We start from the raw sequence: 24977 nt of genomic DNA, 5'->3' as shown, positions 1-24977 counted from the left end.
TCTAATTAACTAATTAATAGACGCACGCATCTTTCGACATCCGCCGTCATTAAACGGTAATGAATTTCAAGTGCACCGGAGTCTCATTAGCGGTAAAAAAGCTGGAAGTGAGACAAACACAAAAATAGACAAAATAGACAATATATTAAGTCGTCTTTACAGCACAAGCTTCCAATATACACTCTAGCAGCTTCGCAAAAAGTTTAAAACTGAGATTGAAAACTTGTGGTGCCTGGAGGGTACAGCAGGCGTGCCCACAGGCATGCGGACCTGTAATTAACACGCTTCCTGCGCAGTATATAACTTCAGATGTCTTTTGTCTATACTCACTGTTGGAGGATGTATACAGTTTTTCGTTTTTAATTTTTATAAGGCGTTAAAGCGTTAGATGCCTCATCAAACGCAAAACGCATTTTTTAAAACCTTAGACGCCTCATCAAACGCAAAAATTGACCGGTGTCCCGCGTCGGCGGCGTCGGCGCAAACACGAATGACGCAAAAAATCGTCACGTGTTGACGGCACCATATGACGTCATCATGGCGCCAATATCACAAATATCCAAAATTTGTTAAGTCATCATGGAGCCACTATGACGTCATCATAATGTGACGTCACATGAGGGCGTCATCAAATGGCATCGTCGCTTGGTCAAAGGTGGGCGATCGCGGAGGCAGCGCAAAACCAGAGGAGGCGCAGAAAGCTTGCAACGTCTCCGATCCTGGAGGCAGTGCAAAACCACGTTAGGAGCGGAAAGGTTTCGGTGGGTGATGGTGCAGGATTAATACACTGACTGAGAGAAAAAGAAGATGGCTTTCGCCTTCGAGTCGTCTTAGGTAGATGCTTAAGGAACCTTCTGATTTCTTTAATTTGAATATGAGGGACCATCAGTCTTGGTAATGTCGCTGAAAAAAGCCGAAATATGTGTTTTTGTTAGCGTCCCTAAATGCTTTGCAACCTTCTCCCTCTCCTCCCCCTCTCCTCCTTCCTAGACAATTTTCTTTCTCGCGTACACCGGTACATTACATGCATGTCTGTATTTCCTATACGAAACGCCATTTCCTTACTAGACGGTTCATTAGCCTTACCCCCGTATTCAGAAACGCTCCTCGACTTGAACTTGACTTGCCACCGCCTTCGACGCGTTTCGAACGCGCTGCCTTTAGGCGATGCCAAGGCAGCACAAACGCGCTTCAAACGCGCTGCCTTGAGGCAGTTGCAAGTCAAGTTCAAGTCAAGGAGCGTTTCTAAATACGGGGGTAAGTCTATCGCATTTGCTTGTTTGAAATTTTTACATCATTTGGAAGCAAGTCCATCAAATAAGAGACGCCGTGTGACTAGCCCCGCCAACGGCCAGCGGATCTTAAAGGGCCCCTCACCAGGTGACCTAACGAATTTTAGTTACACATTGCAAGTTGTTGCGAGCCCAATAAAGAGCATTATGCCACAAGAATTTTTCTAATCGGTCGGTTAGAAGCTGAGAAAAAAATCACAGCATATCCACGGAGTGAATGATGATGAGTGGGCGAAGCTGCGGAGGTTCATCGGTAAACCGTGAATCTTCCGTGAATTCTGCCCAGTACATCATCACCGACGTGAGATCGGGCGCGTTTATACTAAAGGTTCGATGAGTTATGACGACTTGCAGCTCACTTTAATTTTACATGTATGCTGTGAATTTTCATTGTTTAGAAAACCATTGCTTTAGAAAACACCTTGCGTCTTTCGTTAAGCAGCTGGCGTCTTTTTCGTTTTGCTTTAGAAACATCTGGCGTTCTTTCGTTTTGTTTTTACAAAACATCTGGCGTCTTTCGTTGGTTTATTTCATCAATCAACGGCGTTTTGAACAAAATTTTTATTGTTTAATCACGCACAGGAGAAATCTCACCAGGCACTACCTTGGAGGTAAACAATGGCTGCTAATGGGAATGAGAGACAGAAGAAGTCGGCTTTTAGCTAACACTTACACTTCTACAGAGACAGAAGAATTCGGCTTTTAGTTAACGCGCACGCTGCGAATTTTTTATTGTTCAACAACGCACAGGAGAAATCTCCCACCGGCACCACCTTGGAGGTCAAAGGGTAAGACTTGTTACTCACTACTACGAGCACGACGAGGGACGAACGGGTGCCGCCTTAAGGAGCTTCGCCCCTAAAACAATAATTTGTAGCGGCGCGAAACCACGATGCGAGGAGGCGAGCTGCAAACCCTCGCCGCTCGCCCCGCGTAGCCTTCGCAAGCCAAATCCCTTCCCTGCCCTCTTCGGCACGCGAGCGGAAGGATCACATAACGCATACGCATGAACACGTCATGCGCACAAAATGTCACGAGCGCATGACGCGCCCGAACCAGCCCGAGCCCCCGAGACGCGAGCGGTGTTGTGGCGGCGTTCTTTGCGCTTCATCTCTGCAAGTTATGCCGAATGCGCCCTCGCCGATCACTTGGCTTTCAACCTTTTACTGAGCACGAAAGCTGCAACATTTGTACGGACGCGAGACTAGCGGTGTGCCGCATGAACATCTAGTTAGACGCGGGAGGATAAATGAGCCTAATGAGCGCTGGAACGCGGTAGAAAATTAGTTTCGTTGTAAAGGGTGGCGTCTGCACGATGCGCAAAGCGCGAGAACACGAACGCGTGCGAAACGGAGGTAGATTAGTCTCGAATCTCGCTGCGATTCGCAGTAAAAATTAAAAAAAGAAAACGCACACATTCCGTTTGTGTGTTTTATTATTGCTCTCAAGTTTTATTCATCCATTCAAGCAACAAATTACAAAAACTACGCGTCGTGTCAAATAATTATCGCAGTGTCACGTGCTACTGTTGGCGACGTCAGAGCACACTCGTCTACGTAGAGGAGCGACGTCACAGCACTACTATCTACGTAGGGCCATTCTCTCATGTACTGTCAGCCGCAAAAGTTTGCGGGATGTGCAGCGCGTGGCCGAGCAACGGAAAACTGCATTGCTGCGTCACCTACCGTGATGCGGCGGAATGCAGTTTTCCGTTGCTCGGCCACGCGCTGCACATCCCGCAAACTTCTGCGGCCGACAGTACGTTATCCCCTCATTCTCTGGGCGCGTGGACGCGAGAAGGGCAAGCAGCGTTCAGCTTGAAATTTGACCCATTTGCGCGGCGCGTAGCGTTGCAAATTTTGGCAGACGTAATCGTGAACGCCTAGTGCATGGATTGCGCCCATCAGCTCAAAATTGTCAAACCTGGTGAGGGGCCCTTTAAACGGAAACGATTTTTTTTTAATAGGTTGCCTAAATATTCATCTGCGCATGCACAAAATCACACCGCAAGGTAGCCACTTAAAATGAGCGGCGTAAAACAATTATTGCTGTATGCCATTCTACGCAGTGGAGATCGAGAGTTCAAGCATTCCCAGATTGGAGTCTCCAAGCTTAAGCTTCCTATTATAATATGAGATCCATGGAAGGTACATAGTGAAGTGTATTCTATAAGAAATTGCTGTCGGGCTAGTTTGTAACTCATCTTGATAAAGTAGTTAGAGCGCAACTCGGCACTCTGGCATACACACACATACCTATACGCCTATACATTCAATCACCCAAAAAGACTCAAAACGTGTTGAGATACCACTGCGTTAATCCACGCGCGCAATTGTGAGTTTGCGCCGACCTCTACATATTAGGAACGAACTCAACATAAGAATGACTGCTTAGCCAGGTCCGTAGAGCCATTTTCACCTCGTATGATGATTTCGATATTGATGGCATTCAACACATTCTTGTGGCTGGCAAGCGTAACCTGCACATGGAAACAGAGCGAGAAAGAACACACCTCAGATGCCACGGACGGTCGTCCCATCATTTCCCCTCCGTTCTTTTGGCTTTGTTCATATTTGACGTTTTATTTGTGCTTTCTGTTTTACCATGTAATGTGCATATATGTACCTAGATTTCTGTGACATTATTTGTACGTGTGTGTAATGGGCTAAACATCAATTGTACTTGTTACCTCCGCGCCATTTCATGTGTTTATTAGGGGCGAAGCTCCTTAAGGCGGCACCCGTTCGTCCCTCGTAATCGTCGTCATCGTAGTAGTCCGTAACAAGTCTTACGCTTTGACCTCCAAGGTGGTGCCGGTGGGAGATTTCTCCTGTGCGTTGTTGAACAATAAAAAATTCGCAGCGTGCGCGTTAACTAAAAGCCGAATTCTTCTGTCTCTCATTCCCCATTAGCAGCCATTGGCATGTTCCAGTAGGAAACGTTAGTAGAAGTAGAAGTGTAAGTGTTAGCTAAAAGCCGACTTCTTCTGTCTCTCATTCCCATTAGCAGCCATTGTTTACCTCCAAGGTAGTGCCTGGTGAGATTTCTCCTGTGCGTGATTAAACAATAAAAATTTTGTTCAAAACGCCGTTGATTGATGAAATAAACCAACGAAAGACGCCAGATGTTTTGTAAAAGCAGAACGAAAGAACGCCAGATGTTTTTCTTAAAGTGTAGTAGTAGTAGTTGTATGTAGCCACCTCGCCCGATCGTCAACGGGCGAGGTGGACCGGCAAAGGCGCGAGGACCCTGCCGTACGAGAGTTAAATCACACTAAAAGACATACTTTGCGGGCGATACACTCTAGTGAGCTTTCAACTTTTCGTCTTAATGTACATGATAAAGAAATTATTTCTACGAAAAACGCAAGGCACACCTTGAGCAATATATTTGGTTTTGGGACGCTAAATGGAACCATGAGGCGATGCGAAGCCGGAGCACTTGCACGATCGCGTTCCGTTGGCTTTCGTTGGGCATGCTACCGACCTCGCGTCGTGGAACGCGCGTCCTGTCTTCCCTCTAGCCTTGCCTTTAATTCGCACAGGGCGAGCGGGGAATGCGGTCGCTCTTGGCGCTCTTTCGCTCGGGAGCGGACTTCTTCCTTGCATTTCACCGATCACAAGTGATAATGAAGGGACCACGTAAACCAACAGTACAATAAAAGTTTGATGTTTAATATATACACGATGTTTCACACTCTTTATATTAGGGGCGAAGCTCCTTAAGGCGGCACCCGTTCGTCCCTCGTCGTGCTCGTAGTAGTGAGTAACAAGTCTTACCCTTTGACCTCCAAGGTGGTGCCGGTGGGAGATTTCTCCTGTGCGTTGTTGAACAATAAAAAATTCGCAGCGTGCGCGTTAACTAAAAGCCGAATTCTTCTGTCTCTGTAGAAGTGTAAGTGTTAGCTAAAAGCCGACTTCTTCTGTCTCTCATTCCCATTAGCAGCCATTGTTTACCTCCAAGGTAGTGCCTGGTGAGATTTCTCCTGTGCGTGATTAAACAATAAAAATTTTGTTCAAAACGCCGTTGATTGATGAAATAAACCAACGAAAGACGCCAGATGTTTTGTAAAAACAAAACGAAAGAACGCCAGATGTTTCTAAAGCAAAACGAAAAAGACGCCAGCTGCTTAACGAAAGACGCAAGGTGTTTTCTAAAGCAATGGTTTTCTAAACAATGAAAATTCACAGCGTACATGTAAAATTAAAGTGAGCTGCAAGTCGTCATAACTCATCGAACCTTTAGTATAAACGCGCCCGATCTCACGTCGGTGATGATGTACTGGGCAGAATTCACGGAAGATTCACGGTTTACCGATGAACCTCCGCAGCTTCGCCCACTCATCATCATTCACTCCGTGGATATGCTGTGATTTTTTTTATGTACTGGGCGCATTTCACGGAAGAGTTTCACGGTTTACAGATGATTCCCTCCGTAGCTTCGCCCCACTCATCATCATTCACCCCGTGGATATGCTGTGATTTTTTTTACGTCCATGTTACCGAATTATGTTTTGTCCTTCTCGTGAACGTATTTCTAGCAAAAGAACGTCATGTTAAATTGTTATTGTTGTTAACCGTCTGTGATACAATAAATTTTTCTAAACACACAATGAATGCGAACGACGTCATTTTAATGCACGTCACAGAAGTACCCGTCGCTTTTGAAGAGCGGAATAAAGGAAAATTTTTAAAGGAATAGAAAAAACTCCAGGCCTGCGCTGAAACCGCAGCACAGTCACAGCGATAGCTGGAAGAGCGGCGTTTCTAGAGCCCGTTGTAAGCTCTCTTGGGGCTACAATACAAGTACACTAGAAAGGTACCCACTACGCCATAAATCACAATTTCTGTGAAGTTGGGAAGCACCTACTAAGCCATTATTCGTCGTTCTGCGGAGAAGCGAGGCACCAGCTACACGTCTGTAAGGCATTATGTGCACTTTGTTGACGCGACGACTGATGACGGTGAAGAATTATGGCTCAGCCCTTTGTAATGGGTTGGAGGCTTGAAACGGCCCACCAGTTATGTAATTTGCATTGGGTGACACCCAGTCGCTATTTCCCTCTCCCGTCATCCAGTATAACATACGTTGACGTGGGAGAGAGACGCAGGGGGGGGGGGGCGAAGAACTTTACTGAGACCCCGAGGAAATGGATCATGCGCTTATGGGCTTCCTTGGCAACCAATACAAGTGCACTTGCGAGGAACCCACTACGCTATAAATCATTGTAATTTTACTGAGACCCCGAGGCCTCTGTAATGGGTTGGAAGCATTCAACAACCTACTCGTTGCGCAATTCGCATTGTGTGACGCTTGGTTACAGAATTCGCGTTTGCGACGCTTGGTGCTTATTTTACTCTTCTACCACGCTATATTGCATATGCTAATGTGGTTCCTTCCCGACATGAAGCCTGCATAGGACCTTTTTGCAAAGCAGTTTCAAGCACCGGCATGGCTCAGAGGTTGAATACTGGGCTCCCACGCAGAGGGCCCAGGTTCGAACCTCGTTCCACCCTGGAATTTTTTTCTTATTTCGTTTTTTTTCTTATTTCTAGCGATACTGGTTACGGACACCGGCGGCGGCGGCGGCGGCAGCGGCGGCAGCGGCGGCGGCGGCGGCGGCGGCGGCAGCGGCGGCGGCGGCGGCAGCGGCGGCGGCGGCAGCGGCGGCGGCAGCGGCGGCGGCGGCAGCGGCGGCGGCAGCGGACAACTACGGCGCCAAAAACGGCCGGTGAAATGATCTCATAACAGCTTTCGCTGTAAAAGATGGAGTGGTACCACCGTCGATGCATCTATGACTGGAGTATGGTATAGGGAATATTTCAAGGAAAAGCAATAATACACAAACATCAACTTGCGCCTTATCTGTAAATTTATGTCGCCCTCTTTCTTAAGGCGAAAGCCTTATACGCCTCACTAAACACGAAATTTGACCGTCGTCGGCGGCGTCTCGCGTCCTGCGGCGTCGGGGACGAGTGGTGCAAAAAAAATGATAATCACGTGATGACGTCAACATGGCGTCACATATCGCAAAAACTTGCGACGTCATCATGACGTCACAAATTCTGGGTTCATGTGACGTAACGCCACATAATGCAGTTGTAGCGCCCTCCTTTGGGCGGCAAACAAAACCGGAGAGCGCGTGACCTCAAGAAAAGAAAATGAACACGGCGCTTCGCAGTGGCACGTGATGCCACGGCAAGTGTTCCCAGCTGGCGTCGATTCTGGTTCAGCCGTCTCGCTCCTTCGCTCCTGTGGCATCAGCCTACACCGTCATCACATAACATCGTATATATACATAGCTTGGTCAAAGGTGGACTGACCACGTGGGCAGTGCAAAGCCACGCTAGGTGCACAAAGCTTTCGCAGGGTTGCGGTGCAGCATCAATACATCCAATGAGAAGACGAAGAAGATGGCTTTCGCCTTCTAGTCGTCTTAGGTGAATGCACAAGTGATCCTGTGATTTTATTCTTAACATCACATATGTGTCGCTTGTCGTCCTGTCGGAAACGACAGGCACTCAGTGGTTCACTCTTTCGTGTCGCAGGCTATACCCGGAATGCGAGCCGTGAGGCAGTGACGTTGTCTCAAAGAGAGTGACATGAATGCGTGCGCCTCTGCAAGCATGACGACTGATTCCGTAGACGAGAGGACCTCTAAAGCCGGACTTGTCGATGTACCCTCAGATGGCCGTTTCCGTTGCCTACTACAAGCTGGCCCCCTCTAGGGCTCCTCTTCAAAGGTCGTCAAATATACACCATACACCGAGGCCACACCGCCAGTATTATTACAGCGAAGCCATTAGATGCCTCATTAATCACGAGAAGTGACAGTCACCGTCGTCGGCGGCGTCGGCGTCAACATGATATAATGCTAAGAATCATCATACGATGACGTCATCATGACGTAACAGGTTGCCAAAATATGTGACGTCATCATGACGTCTCCACACGACATCATCGCTTGGTCAAACAGTGGGCCTATCTCGAAGGCAGCGCTGCAAAACTACATGAGGTACATGAGGGATGGATCAATACCAATACAACCGACTCAGAAGAAGCGGCAAAAGAAGAAGATAGTTTTCGCCTTCGAGTCGTCTAAGCCGAATACATGAGGAACCGTGTGACTTTTCGTTTCCAGAGTGTGCAAGCTACGTTGGCACTTTTGTACTCTTCAAGAATTGACATACGAGTGTAAGCTGTGAGGGTACGGGGCTGACGCGAGGCGGCGGAGTCGCATTCAGGAGACGGTAGGTGACCGCGGGTGGCGCTGCGAGTCAGAGACCGAGCTGTACGGGGGTGAGTGGCGCGGTCGGCATCGCGGGTGTGTGCTTTACGACGGATGTAGCGAGGGAAGCCGTCTCGGTGTAGCGAGATGTATGTGGTGTGGCTGAACTAAAAAGGCAGGCTGTGTGAGTGAAACCAGCGAAACTGCGATTCGGTCTAGTTGGAAGATATTCATCTTGAAATATTTGCGCAGGCACACGGGGACACAGACGAGACACACACACGGGCGCAATCACACACAGATGTGTGTGGACACACACACGGGCGCAACACGGGCGCAATCTAACAACACAGTTGTTAGATTTGCGCCCGTGTTGTTATATTGCTAGATTGCGCCCGTGTGTGTGTCTCTTCTGTGTTCCCGTGTGCCTGCGCAAATATTTCACGATGAAACCAGCGATCTCGCCGGCCTAAATAAACCTATTTGACAAGGTTCACCGGCATAGTAGATGTTCTTTCGTTTGTCAACACGCGTAAGTTACCGGCGGGCGAGCCCGATTTGAGAATCCTTGGCGACGCCCAATTTTAATTATTGAACCAAAGCAAATTGTTAAGAAAATAAGGCGTGATGAATGATTAGTGCAAATCGGAAGGGTGAAGAAAGCCAGACACATAATCGACTACGAAGCCCGCCATTTAGCCTTCACAAGGTGTGCTGACAATGTTAAGCTCAACACTGAAAGGCATGATCTGATACAGCGATGTGGTGCAGTCATAGGTCGGCAAACTCACTCATCGACCGACTCACTCAGAGTCACTCAGACTCAGCTCGAGCCATGAGTCTTAGTGAGTCCGGGTGAGTACTATTTTGGTGAGACTGAGTCCGAGTGAGTTCGGCTGAGAAAAATTTCAGTGAGTTGGAGTCCGAGTGAGTCCAGTTGAGGAAAATTTTGGTGAGTCTGAGTGAGCTCCACATTTTTCTATCTATCTATCTATCTATCTATCTATCTATCTATCTATCTATCTATCTATCTATCTATCTATCTATCTATCTATCTATCTATCTATGTAACCGCCTACGTCTGGGTGCTCTCGTGATCACCTCCTTAGCTTCATGTAGACCAAAATTGGCATGGGAGGGTACGAGGATTTGACGAATATGACTGTCGGGTCATGACATGAATGACGTGACAATCCTGCCGCATACGTCGTCAAACCCTTTCCTCCAGACACGTGTGGCACATACCCGTTTACCAAGGGCCGCGGTGTACGGGTATGCGCAACACGTGATTAATAGTTTATATCTACCCAGGAACGGCGAGAACATACATTGGTAATTTAAATGCGAGAGCGTTAAGAAAAGCCGACATCGGCAGCATTGACTCGATGAATGGAAAGAATAAAAATTAGGATCCCAGAAGGACTCGAACCCAAGCATTCTGTGTGGCGATCACGTATTCTACCACAGAGCCACGCCAGGTCTATAAACTTGTTTGGATAAACAGCGCATGCAGGCTTAATGTCGGTGCAACTTCAATTGTAGTTGTGGTGCTGGCTATCTCATTTTAAAGGAAAGCAATAAACACTGCATATGTACTCCTACGATACAGCCATCATGTCAGGTTAACGTTTGTTCTTCCACGGCTGGCTCCGCTTTTATAGCAGTCTAATAAACATTGCATTTGTATTCCTATGATTCAGCAAGCTATTTTGAAGACGAAGCATTGTTTGACGCCGGAGGAATACATTAACGAAGTTACGTATGACGTCCACATGATTGCACCGTAAAGTTCACTTTGTTTCGATAACACTGACGCATGTACTTTAACGTGAGGGCTGAGGTTAAGTCGCACCATAAGTTACCCTTTAAACGCCAGTGTTGTCGACATGCCTGGTAAGCCGACGATGTGCACGCAGCTTACAAAACACTTACACACTTACAAAAAGCACGTCGATCCCCCTCATAACGCTTGGCTCAAAGCCATAAAATACAGCACAGAAGTACTCGCTGACTGCTTCGCATGAAACCGATTCCCCACAACGCGTGGGATCTGCCGAATCCTTGATATCGCACGTTTTGTATATTAATTGTTTCATCCACGCCGACGCCGCTGACTAGCAAATCAATACAATTAATTCGAGGGCAACACAGCGGAAGAAGTACCACATGGAGGCAGCGTTCATTGCCGTTTACATCTGCGCCGAGAGAATCTGCGCACGTAACATGAACTAAATGCATTCGTTCTTCCGGTAACATCACTAAAAACATGACTAACTATATTTTAATGGCATTATAGGTATTACCATAGGCGTGCGCAGGGGAGGCGACAGCCCCCCCCTCCCTTCCTAAGTACCTAGGAGGGGGGGGGGGGCGCAATGTCTGCCCCATACATTGACTTAATAGGGAGGGGGGGCGCTGTGATGCACCTTCGCCCAGAGTTACTGTATAGCACATACAGTAACTATCTTCGCCCGCCTTCGCCCCCCCCCCCCCCCCCCTGAAAGGGAACCCTGCGCACGCTTATGGGTATTACAAAGCTTTTCCGACCAACGAAAGAACGAAAGACTCGCAGCTGAAAATGGTCGTAAGAAAATTAAGGCCGCTTCGTACTAGTGGTGCCAAGCCTGAAGGAAGTGCGGAGCTGGGCAGCTTTCTTTATTTATCTTCGGTGTTCTCTTTCTTTCCCTCTCTCTTTCTTTATTTTCCTCTTTTCCAGTTTTTTTCCTGTCTTTTTTTCTGGCTTTATTTTTATTTATTTCTATTTTTATTCCTATTTTTCTCCCTTTATTTCTCTCTGTTTCTATTTCTCGCTTGCTTCCTTTTTTTTCTATTTTTATATGTGATTTTGCCTGCGTTACGCCAAGCGACGACAGCACACGACAGCCTGGGCCCCCCACAAGTGCTCCGCACTTAATAATCCCGCACGCACCAAACGCGCGGTCTGGGAGTAATAGTAACAAAATACGCGAACACGTATTGCCAGGAGGGAAAGAAAGATAGTGGAGCGTAAAGGCTAAGCTCCGACAAGATGTCCCCTCGGGATATACTCGGTGTGTCTCGACACCTGCGCACACGAGCAGAAGCGGGAGCATCGTGTACCAATAGAAACACTGACTTTACTTCTGTCTGACTTTCTTTGCGCCCGACAGAAAATACAAGTGCGTGGTTTTCTCTCCGTGTGCACTTTAGCACCGGGAAACACTTTTAGTTATTTTCTTTTTCTTTCTTTTTTTTCTGATGCGCATCTGGTTCGTGGTCTTTCGGAGGCTCTCCGAAGATTTTCCAGAGCTGCCTAGAGCCTGGTCACCCGTTCAGCCTGACCATTCCGTTTGTTTTTGTTTTTTTCGTGTTTTTCATTGCCTCACAAAAGTCGCCCTCTCGAGCTCGTATAAGTGTTACCATCGATTGCTATTGCTAGCAAGTTGTTGAGCATATTGCTAGACATCCTCTGTATAATAAGCATGCTTACCAAGATTGTTAGTTTTATCTTTTGGCATTAGTAGCTTGCTTGCCTACTCGCTTTTCTCTTGTTTGCTTGTTTTCTTGTTTGCTACTTCTTTTCGACAATAATTATGAGTAACTTGCGTGCTTAGCTACTCTATAATATAAACTGAAAACCCATTCATGCGTTTTACAGCAAAGGCTATTATGAGATCACAACAACAGCTGTCTTTGGCGCTGTAGTTGTCCGCCGCCGGTGTCTTTTCCTTTTAGAATACAGTACCAACCAGTCCAAGTATAGCCACCCTGTTGTCTGTAACCGTTATCCCGCGAAATAAAAAGAAACAAAATAAGAAAAGATATCCAGGATGGAATAGGATTCGAACCCGGGTCCTGTGCGTGGCAGCCCAGTATTCTACCACAGAGACATGCCGGTTTTTTCTTTTTCATTATTTTCGGTCGTACGTCACACAAACGGGGACAACAGAATTATGTTATAAGACACCACAAACATGTAAGCACGCATCTACCGTCAAACACAAGATGAACAACATTGTGATTTAAATTGAAGAAAGTATGACCCGGTTTATTGAAGTAGAAAAAACAAAAGAGTGTATTCTTTCATGGTTGGCTAGGGTAGAACCCCTGCTTACTATGTAGGCACAGAGACATGCCGGTGCTTGAAACTCCTTTGCAAAAAGACCCTATACAGGCTTCATGTCGGGAAGGAACCACATTGACATATGTAATATAGCGTGGTAGAAGAGCAAAATAACAACCAGGCGTCACACAACGCTAATTCTGTAACCAGGCGTCACACAATGTCAATTGCGCAACGAGCGGGTCGTTGAATGCTTCCAACCCATTACAGAGGGCTCAGCCATAATTCTTCGTCGTCATCAGGCAAGCATCAACAAAGTGCACGTAATGCCTTACAGGTGTGCAGCGGTTACCACGGTTCTCCGCAGAATGACGAAAAATGGCATATTGGGTGCTTCCCTACTCCACAAAAATTATGACGATTTATAGTGTAGTGGGTACCTCGTAAGTTCACTTATATTAGTTGCCAAGGAAGCGCCTCCATGATCCATTTCCTAAGGGCTTCAATAAAATTATTTCCCTCTCTTTCTCACACGTTAACATATGTAATACAGCTTGGTGGGAGAGTAAAATAACGACCGGGCGTCACACAACGCGAATTACGTAAGTAGTGGGTCGTTTAAAGCGCTCAGCCATAATTCTTCATCGTCATCAGCCTCCGCATCAACAAAGTGCACGTAATGCCTTACAGATGTGTAGCGCGTGCCTCGCTTCTCCGCAAAATGACGAATAATGTCGTAGGGGGTGCTTCACAACTTCACAAAATTATTATTTATGATGTAGTGGTTACGTACGATACGCAGTCTTGGCCAATCCCCCAGAGTGGGTATGTACCACAATTTTGAGCAAACAAAAAAACAAACAAAAGCAAGTGCACTTGTATAGTGGCCCCAAAAGAGTTTACAACGGGCTCTAGAACTGCCGCTCACCCAGCTTTCGCTGTGACTGTGCTGAGCTTTCCGCGAAGGCCTGGCGTGTTTTGCACAAGCTGCCATGTAAGAATTAGACGATGCGGATTCTCCGTAGTCTTCAGTCGACCAGCTTTCCTGCAGCGAGCTCAAACATTCGAAAGTAACGCGATCCCTGTGCGGGATGCCGTACACCTACGTGACTGATTTGCGGGTTTGACGGCTCAATGCAACACCGTGGCGCCGTGGTGACGTGTACCAGATCGACTTAGGCAAGCTGAGGTTCAATAACGTGTAGCTAAATTTAATTTCGCAAGTTCTTTTAGACCAACACGATGGCAAATGCCAGTTATGCGGGGAACGGGCGGATCTGAGACTCATTCTGTGGGCTTGCCCTCAGGTGTCACGACATGGCCGCAAAATTGTTAATGAGGAGCAGTGGGAAGACATACTGCTTGGCTCGGATCCGGAAGAGCAACTCTTGGCCATCCGGCTGTCTGAAAACACCACCAAGGCCCAAGGGCTACTGGCCGCCGTGTAGGCGGGAACCTGGTCCACAATCCGCTGGACCCAATAAAGTTATCCCTTTCTTTAATCTGAATGTGCCCGCAAAAGCAGCAACTCGAACACGCGACATTGTGGCAAGCAGTACAACGTCTCTGAGTTACGGCGGTAAGGCATCGTACTTCTGTGATCAGAGTATTCGTTTCAAAACTAACTTTTGAAGGGAAACGAATGCGGCAAAGGGTGGTAGTACAGTATTAAACTTTTATACCGCTTTAATGAATGAAGAATCAAGTAGCGAGAGACGGCCTTGCTTTCCACCAGCCAGCGAATAAAGTTCTTAAGTGCAGACGTCTGGGCTTGTTGGTTCGAATTTTCGCAGGTACACGCGGCCGCCGCGGCCGGGATTCGCTCCCGAGACCTTTGGGTCTGCAGTCAAGCACTGTAATCACTAGAACACCGCGGCGGGTTAGAAAAAAAGATCGTTAAATGGCCTGTCCCGTTCACGCCACTATTTCTGCACCGACCATTCCTTTGAAGAGTGGTGCGTATGAATGTAAAAACCACAGAAACAAAATCTTTGCAAAATGAACTATATTATCAAAGGCCCACTTATATACCGCGAAAAGCCGCAGCCCCCAGAGCCATTAACTCTACCAAGTCGCGCTTATAGTTACTCACAACAGAAAATTTAGCAGTTATACAATAAGGCTAAGTTTAATCTTACCGTGTCCTTGCCTTCTTGGCTTTTTTTTCCTAACAAATAATCCGGCTTTCGGCCGCCTCTTGTTTCCCTTTCTATCCTGAACCGCGACTCTTCCTTAACTCGCGCCTCTGCGCGGCGTCGCCATGGTTACAGCCGCCTGTTCTGCCTGAGATATGAAAAGGCGCGTGCGTTTTAATTAGCGGCCCGCTTTATCTCTCTATTATTCCCTCTGAAAAATGCGCTCTTTTTTTCGTTCCTCTTTTCCAAGCTATTCTAAGCTCCACCTGGTCTCCGGCTTTGTCTCAGCTCGGGGAGCTCGCAGCAAAATGGGCCGCTGAATGGAAAGGACACGAAGAAAGAGTTTCGGAGAAATCAGCTTCCGGAGGAACGTGAAAAGAATTAGTGCATTGCGGCATGAAGAACAAAGGCGAGTTTTTATTCTATCGTCTAAGTGAAGATCGGATGACTTAAATTATAAAACCAACTATCTTTCTGTTTTTCTTAGTTGGCCGCCTCACCGACTATGCCTATATTCACGTTCCAAGATTCACATGGGCATTTTTCATGAAGGTGAGAAAAAAGCTATCTTTTTTTTGTGCACTAATTTTGTGCACTAAATTTTTGTGCACTATGCACTAATTTTATGGACGCTTTCAGAACAAGATTAAAAGATTGTACTAATTTAAGCAACGTTTGCACTCTCAGACAAGTAGCACTTGTCTGAGAAGAAGAAAAATGATGTACCTGCGGGCAAGTTGACTTAAAAGGACACTAAAGTAAAAAAATAGCCAGAATATAGTCGTAGACTAATCTTTGAGAAATCTAACGTCATTCATTTCGCAATCACGGTTTCGCAAGTGCATAACGAAATTAACGTCAAATTTAATTTTTTTAAATTATTTTTCACCGTGCCCCCACCTTGGTACGTAAGTTCGACGTCAAGGATTTCGAAGTCAAGGATTGCGATAACGTAAGAAAGTTCGAGTTCGAAAATTTGCTTTCATGCCACAACTGTGTAAACACTGTAAACGTTCCTACGAGGGCAACCATGTTTTCGCAGACTATCATAGATTTGTTTATTACAAATTTTAATGCGTCTTTGGTTAAAACAAGAGTTCTTTCGTACCCGATCAGTGACCATAGGCCAATATGCTGTTGTATTATGACTAATAGTCCTAGGGTACCCACTGATGTTACTCCTGGTTTTCAGTGTGTCTCACAAAAAGCTCTGGATACCTTTTATTCGGATATCAATAATGTACGTTGGGACCATGTTTATCATTAGACTGATGCAAACGCTGCCTATGATGCTTTTCTGGGTTGTTTCACGGCAGTGTACAAAAAGCACTTCATTCACAAACGTTCGGAAAGGAGGACAGGTTGTCGAAAGCCATGGATGACACGCGAGCTTTTGCGCAAAATCGACAAGATTGTTTATTTAAGAAATTTATGCGTACACGTAATGAAACAGACCTGGTTACATTAAGCGGTTTAGAAATGCCCTGGATAAAGAAGTTAAAAAGACGAGAGACATGTACTACTTTAATCTGTTTTCTTCCTCCTTTAAACAAACGGATGTATTATGGAACAAATTGAACTCACTTATTGGACGGAGCAAGGGAAAAGAATCGGTGACGGAAATTTCACATGTTGGGGAAATTATTAGTGGCGATCGCATGGTAAATGTGTTTAACGACTATTTTGTGTACCGGGACTTTGACACCGGACCACGTGCACCTTACACAAGTCTAGATCCTGATAATGTAAAGACACTCTTTTTAGAAGCAACGGTAAAACACGAAGTTCGTGCAGTTTTCCTGGGCCTTAAAAACAGTCGCAGTTGTGATGCGGATGGCCTGCAAGTAAGACCTGTCACATACGTAATAGATAAAATTGCTTCAATGCTGACATTTATATTTAACTTATGTATTTCAACGGGCGTTTTCCCATCCAAAATGCAAGTTGCTCGTGTAGTGGCGTTATATAAGAAAAGAGATAAAACAGACGTGTATAATTATAGGCCAGTATCAATATTGCCGATATTTTTTAAAGGTCTCGAGAAAATAATTTATAATCGACTATATCCCTTTTGTAGCAAGTACGCCATAACGAAATGTCAGTATGGATTTTTAAAACAGCGTTCAACAGAACTTGCTCTTCTCGACCAGAAGGAGTACATACTAGAGAAATTTGACGAAAAACAATTTCTCCTCGGTATTTTCGTCGATTTTAGGCAAGCCTTTGACTACATAAATCATGAAATTTTGTTTCATAAACTCGATCACTATGGCATTCGTGGGCTTCCCCTAACGCTATTAAAAAGCTACCTTTCAGAAAGACGTCAGTCTGTCTCCATGAACGAAACGGTATCAGAGAGAAAGAAAATAATCTCAGGAGTGCCGCAGGGCAGCATCTCGGACCTTTGATTTTTAATTTGTACATAAAATGATATAGTCTACATTTCTTCGGATGTCAAATTTGTGATTCACGCTGACGACACCAGCATATTTATTTCGTCTCCATCAGATGACTATCTTTTTCACAAAGCTAACCTCGTGTTAGAAGAATTAAGCACATGGGCAGCCAATAACTAGTTAAAAATAAATACAAAAACGACGAAGGCCGTGGTTTTTCATTCCATTGGCAGGCAGGTTTCTGCAAAATACAACCTTGTTTATCGCGGCTCAGTTGGTTGAATCTATTAAGGTACTTGGCGTGCATTTCTCAAAATCACTGCAGTGGGATGAGCACGTAAATGCAGTACTACAAAAGTTAGGTGCGATAACTGGTATTGTGAGTCAAAACCGCTATCTAATCCCTAAACCAGTGAAATTGTTGATTTACAATGCCCTTTTCGCGTCGTATTTAAACTACTGCCATTTATTTTGGGGGACTTCTACTGAATCGAACCTCTTGCGTCTATTACTTATGCAAAAAAGATTTTTGAGAATAATTGCAAATGTACCAACTGTGCGTCCTTCTGAAGAGCTATTTAGAAGATTCAAAATAACAAAAACACAAGACATATACGTGTACAGATTGCTCCGTGAATATCGAATACATTGCGAGCACCAGGATTCTCTTTTCATGGGATTAGTAAAGTTGCGTCCGAAAGAACCATCATATAATATACGAACAACCGGGACATGGAATGTTCCGCATTGTCGAACTGGTTACGGTCGGCAAATGGCTCTTAATAAGCTTCCGCGTTTATTAAATGATTACAAGAATAAACAAATTGATATTCGCGATGTAAAATTGTCTGAATTGTATGATCTTTTTCTTAACTAAGCCCTTCTTCTAAAATTCTTTGACTTTATATAAATAAACACTTAAACTGCCACTATATAATGCAATACTATAGTAGTGATGAAGTGTTGTGTTGGTCCATCACGCAGATCTAAACAGGATGTATAAAAAATGCAGGACGTTCTGTAAAGGGTAACTAACAATCGATGTATATTTTGGTGGTTCGTTTCCATTCATATTTTGCTGAACATGATTCATTACAAATTTTTGTGTTAACAGTGTCAAGAACATGCTTGTAACTGAGCTGCTGTCTTTGTACAGGGGCGAAGGACTCCCTCAAGCCATTCAAATGGCTTTTACCTTCGCCTCCGATCACATGTATTGTGATGAATCAATGAAATCAAATCAATCAAATCAATGAAGTACTTATTTCGCATTACAGTCACGTTGTCTCTGCAAGTGTCTTCGAAACGTACCGTGCCGTCACTGCGACCTTGTGTGCAGAACTTGAAGGTGGCATCACCACTAATCTTTTTGTTTCTTTGCTCCATTTCTGACTTACCAGCTGTCCTTTCTCAGCAACAGACGTGTTTTTGGTATTGTGAAAGCATAATTTGCTAATTCAAATGAAACCGTTTTTTTTAACACGAAAGTGTTTTATGCCGTGGTCCACCAAGATTTTCATGACGTATTTCCGTCACGGAAATACGTCAGCAAAATGCATGCCATCAAATGGCAAAGAAAATGTTCCGTTTTTCTCTTTAGTGCACCCTTTATTCATAAAAAAAAGGCGCAAACCGTACACGCGTATGGAATGTCAACAGTGTTTTTTACTGCGCCCTGCTTCTAGCTTTGCGCATGCGCTCAAACCCCATTCGTTTGTAATCTTCATTTCTTCTCTGCCTGGACAGGTAGGCGGCCACTTAACGATGCATTTTTCAGCAGGGCTCTGTACGGAATAGTCAGTGCGTATACAGTTGCGATCCAATCAGGCACGTCTGCGAGAGGCAAGCTAAGTAGGAAAAAACGTCGTTCCTTTCTTCAACATAATCGCTTTTGGGGTAATGCTCTCGATCGGTTATTTATTTATTTATTTATTTATTTATTTATTTATTTATTTATTTTTTGTAGCGAAGCGTTCCTACTCAGTAATGGGTCGTCCTCTGAGCGTCTTCTAGTGGGTCGTCTTCTCTGAGAGCACGCCCCTCGTGCAGAGAGTCGGCCCCGCTTCGACTGTCGCCGTCGCCGAGTGCCCGCTAATAAACGTCTTGACAATTTATTTATTTATGTGCGTTTCCTTTTTGCTCGTAAACCTTGGTACAAATTCGTCCCTGTAATAATTGTGTGGGCGTGTCATGCCAGCGAATAAAAAACCATTTGTTAACCGCGGCCTGCAAGAGCTTATGGTCTATCATACTTATAAAAACAATAAACAGCAATTCGCAAACTTGACGCGTTAAAGTTAGAAACAACAGTGTGCATGCAGTACGCATATGCCTTACGCAGTTTGCTTTACCCAACCCACATTTTAACATGATCGGGCTTTTTTTTTTCTTTCTTTTCCTTTCTTCTTTTTTTTTTTTGAACGTGGCCTGCTTTCTATACTCGAAGTTTACTGTAAAAGAACGGTGCAAAAGATCCACTAAAATCCATATCTGAAAGAAAGAACGTAAGTGTCATGCTATGAGAGAAAACGGCAAGACGAACACTCCAGCTAGCTTCTTTTCTTTATTTTTGTTTTATTCTTAGCAGGTGCGCTAAGGTATATCTTCTAATCAACGACTGCAGCCCCTCCACTTTCGTGAACGTAACATTTTCTTGTTTTAGACTGGAGTGCTGCCTGTTCAAGAACAGATGCTGTTGCCCGTGGTTACGTTTATAAAGGAAGATGTACCTAATTTTTCGGTTTGCGTAAATGGTCATGCGAACGCCATCTTCACATGCGCGCTCTTCGCGAGGTGTTACTGAAAGTCATGCAATAGCGACTTGCGTGCACCTGGCACTGAGTGTTTACCCGAAACACAGTTTTTATGTAGCCTCTTACTAGGCTACTCGGTCCGGCAAGTATTCCTGCTTCTCGCATATCTATAGCTGGAACAAAGAGAGCAACTCATCTTCCAGTGCGAATATCCAGAACATGGAAAATGTTACGTAGCTTTAGCTCCACGTGGCATGCGTTCACGACGCGTGGTACACTGGGACTACTGAGAATGTGCATGACCCTGGCTACAGCGGCGCCTTGCGGATCTTGTGTGACAACTCCAACGAAGGAAGTCCGACCATGGATTTCAAAGCCTCCCTAACAAACACGGGCTTCGACGCCGTAAAAGAAAGAGGGAAGAAGATATGGGACGGGCAAATTAATTTCGGCATCCTGGCGATTTCTAAAGCGCACCCAAACCTAAGCAGAAGTGGGCGCTTGCTTTCCACCCCACCTGAAATGCGGCTGACGTCTTTTAACATGTATACATCACTGATCCTTGTGTGCTTTATTGACTGGCACGGGTTACGGCACTTTGTCAGGCATTAAATTGCCTTTTTGCCAACCCTGCTCCTTATCTTACATGTGTGATCAATGTACAGTACACTGTACTCTGTAACTGATTGATGATTGATTGAATAAACCTCAAACCTCAAAAGTGAAAGAGTATCCTACCTGCGACATCATGCTCACAAGGAGGTCACCATGGTCAGAGCGTGACCGCGACAGGTTTGTTCGCGAAACCGCGTAAAACAATGATACTCTGAAATGCTAGAAGTATGTCGTGCAGATAAGACGTACAAGTCGGTGTCTGTCTCGAGCGAATCTTTCGTGAATGGGTCGGTTAAATGCTACAATGCTAAGCGCAATGCGCACAGACGTTCTTCATTTTCACGAGCTAAACTTAGACCGCAAATGCACTTAGACCACACGAGTGCACTAACTTTACGAGTACTGACTATTTACGAGTCCGTTAGCGACAGCGTGCGAGCCTTCTCGAGCCTCACTGAGAAAAGAGAAGAGCAGAACGCTCAGTCGCAGGTGCTCGCCGCTTTGTCGGCCTCGATTCCTGCGCCGCGTCTCCTCCGCTGGCGTTGTTCCCACAAAGATTACCAGGAGGAATCAGCCGTGTTCGCTTCCGTGCGCCCATGTCCGGTTGTAATCTCATTAGAGGATTCCCCCGAAGCAAAAAAGACCCTCTTCGGACGGCCCTCTGCACACAGCCTCGCGTCTCTTTACCCTACTTCGTGAAGATTCGGCTCTGCAAACATTCAGTGGCACTCTTCTTGCTGCCTCCTTGTCTCCTTTCACTTGAGGCAAAGGCTGTGAAACGTTGTTACGCTTATACCTCTCTCTTTTGTCAGGCTACGCGGCTGTAAACTGCAAGGGCACCGTTTTATTTTCTTGCGAAAGTAACAGTGAGTGAGTGAGTGAGTGAGTGAGTGAGTGAGTGAGTGAGTGAGTGAGTGAGTGAGTGAGTGAGTGAGTGAGTGAGTGAGTGAGTGAGTGAGTGAGTGAGTGAGTGAGTGAGTGAGTGAGTGAGTGAGAGAGAGAGAGAGAGAGAGAGAGAGAGAGTGAGTGAGTGAGTGAGTGAGTGAGTGAGTGAGTGAGTGAGTGAGTGAGTGAGTGAGTGAGTGAGTGAGTGAGTGAGTGAGTGAGTGAGTGAGTGAGTGAGTGAGTGAGTGAGTGAGTGAGTGAGTGAGTGAGTGAGTGAGTGAGTGAGTGAGCGAGCGAGCGTAGGGTGCTTCTCGTTAACGTCTCTGCTTTTTCCCTCTGCTCCATTTCTCACTCTTGTACTCTACATTTCTTGGAATAAGTTTAGTCTCAGAAGATTCACAGTTTGATTAAGAAACTTCATTTGTTCAAAATGGTAAAGCTCTTCCGAGCCAAAAAAACAAGAACATAGCGTAGTTTTCTCGATATGAACCACCTCTGACGCATATGCTTCAATAATTTTGCCCCGTGTCAAAATTATGTTTCGCCCGCTTCCTGCTGCCATGGTAAGCAGAATAACGCATAACGAGGACTTTCATACATGCCTATTTATTTGTCTGCTCTTTATAACTACGAAGCTGTATACTAATGTTATTCTTGAATGCTGTAATAATATTTCCTTCCTTTCACTAGCGCTTCAAGAATAGAGAAGATTAGTTTGGCTTTTAAAAAGAAAAAGTAAGCGGGCTTTTAGAAGAAACATTCATTGTTTCAGGCTTCTCGGAAGAAAGACGCTTTGAGAAACCTGAAGAAATAAACAAGAAATAAACGAAGTAAAAACAAAGTATTATTTTCAGTGTCCCTTGAACAAAAGATCAAACTCGGGCGCAGGAGACAGCTGGTAATGTGAAGCACCGTTAATGCTCATGTCTCACATTCCAAACCCTCCCGAGGAAAATAAAGGATGGCTCTTTTCGTTCTCCTTTTTTTTTTACTTTCACCGTTTTTCCAGCAAAACCTGCGTCGTTGCATCTTCTCGCCTGGCGCACCAGCTAACTTCGAGCACAAAGGAACTTTGTGAGCGTCACCGTCGTTTCTTTCTCAGGTAAAGCCAGAAGCCGTCCTAGTATGATTATTAGCATTATTATTTTTTCGTGTCTAGGCGAACGCCGTACAGAGACATTCAAGCAAAAGGCGTGTCTGCTGTTGACCTCTCATAATGAAGTCAGCTGGATGGAGCATCTCAAAGGGCGCAAACGAATCGATCGCCGCAGCCGCCTTTCGCCGCAACGAAGAGCGGCGAATCAAGCGCCAATGCGCGGAACCGCCCTGAGGCCCCCGAGGCAACGCACTTATACGTACTGTAATACACGTTTGCCACGTTTTCTCGTTTTCTGCAACACCTGCAGCCTTCACGTCTCACCTCAACTGCTTCGCTAACGGGGACGCGTTGCGCTTGACGTTAGAAAAGCCATCAGCGCGAAGAAAAGAGGCGCCTCCCTTCGCAGACGCTTCCGAACGACCACCGTCTCTGTGCACGCACATGCTTCCGTGCTTTTTTTCAGCAGGCACGTTCGTCATTACGACTTTCGCGATGTACGAAAGAAAAAAACACTCCCAGAAATTGCGGTTTGTTTTTGCCATGACGTGACGATAGAAGAAATAAAGAGCCGGCCTGCTTTTGGAACAAATTACTCAGCTTTACGCAGAAAAGCTGAGTGATTCTCAGAGGAGACATCAGCGAGCAGGCATCACATGCAAGGAAGGAGTGGAGGTTAACCAGGGAGGTTAACCATTCTAGAAAGACTCGTATGCTGTCCTAGACAGGGCAAAGGAATAGAGGAGTTTCAAAGTTAAAGGTAGAGAGAAAAAAGGAGAGGAGGAAACACACATACTCCTAACTATAACAATATCTATATACATATTGCTTCACAACCGCCAGTGCAAGTCTGTTGTCCTTCGTTCCCACGCACACAATACATATAGGGCGACAGAAAGTGTTGATCATTTCGCATTTATCTGAGAGGAACTATAGAACGGGAAGCGAAGGCGAAGGGAGTTCCTGATTGATCTTTAATGAGGATATGAGAAAAAGACAGACTTAATGTACAATTCTCACGTGCAGAATTCTGAATTATTTTCCTAAATTCCTGGAAAAATTATAATTCAAGGAGACTGATTACCTTCTAAACGAACGGCAGATCACAAAGCTTTGCATTCGAGGTCACGTGCTAAAATATCGCATTTATTAAGCACTTTTCTGACGTCCTAATTATCCACATGCTATCTGTGACGCGTTCGGATAGAACATGCCATCTCCTTAAGCCAAAAACTTCGGCTGCTGTTTTCTGTGCCGAAGAAGAGCGTTTATGGGCAGTTAAAAGGACACTAAAGAGAAAGCTATTTGTCTCGTCTCAGTAATTTTCTATTTCGCGATACCAAAAACGCCATGCTTGCTGCGAGAGGACGCTTGACAAGCTAGAAAACGCGAAAAAGGAAAATGTGGGAATACATATTTCTTGATTCGGAAAATTAAGCAACATAAAAGCCGCGCAAGGTATTGCTATCGAATTTAATTTCATTTGCGATATAACTTGAGTGGAATCATTAAAATCATGCCCGTATGCCCCATTCGCGCGTATCCTGCCATGTAGAATTTCTGTCAACAGCGCGATGGCTTACTTCAGTCTTCCAAACGTACCTGCGTGACGTTCGCCCCTTAAGCGTGCACGGCATGAAAAGACTGCGTCTCGAGAGAATGTGATTAATTTTTCAGCGAGATCGTGACCTTAAATGGCAATGAATCGTGCAACCAGTACTTAAACTGCCATCGCCATGACGGTCGTTTTATGGTGCATACACAGAGGTTCCCTTGAGAATACCGGCAACGACCTGTGCCGGCCAGATAAGTACCGTTTCTTGCCCAAACGACAACGCGACAACGTAATTTCTGCATTGCTGCGTGTTCCCCTTTATTCGCCCTTCAAAACTAAAACACAAACCTTCCACTGCGAAAGATGTGCTTCATCGCAGACACAAAACAGAAGTAAAGATACAGCGCTTTTCCACCGTTCAAGGTCCTTAAGAACGCTGCTTTTTTTATGAACTCGCTATCACAAACGCAACAAAAAGAACAAACATAAACAAAGCTACAGATAGTAACCAAACGACTTGCATGCATAGGTCCCATATTTTTGATACGGTGTGGTGACTGTAGATGTGATTGGGTCTAGTTGGGAAGGTGACCTGATTTTTAAGTGTGCGCTGAAAAGGAAACGTTTGCGGAAGACACTAGAACAAGAGTGTAAAGATCTTTAGTTGAACGCTGTGAAAGCAGATGGGGAGCAAGAAAGTCAACGAAAGATTGCCCTGTGTCCGTGTTGAGATCCTTCTACATTCAGATGACCATCTCAACTTGCAATTGTTCTTATTATTTCCGCTGATGCCAAACTATATCATAGTTTAGCAAATATGCACCGGATATCAACCAAAAAGGCCACGAAAAGAAAAGGACATCTGTTCTTTGTTTTCTCGCATCAAATAGCGGTACTGACGAGACACCAAAGTAATATTTGCAACAAAAAAAAACTAACATTTCTCACCTTCATCGTACACCTCAAAACATATAGGCACG

The sequence above is a fragment of the Rhipicephalus sanguineus genome, chromosome 5 (genome assembly GCF_013339695.2).
Source record: "Rhipicephalus sanguineus isolate Rsan-2018 chromosome 5, BIME_Rsan_1.4, whole genome shotgun sequence".
Lineage (NCBI taxonomy): Eukaryota > Metazoa > Arthropoda > Arachnida > Ixodida > Ixodidae > Rhipicephalus > Rhipicephalus sanguineus.
Note: the sequence above shows the minus strand (reverse complement) of the source record.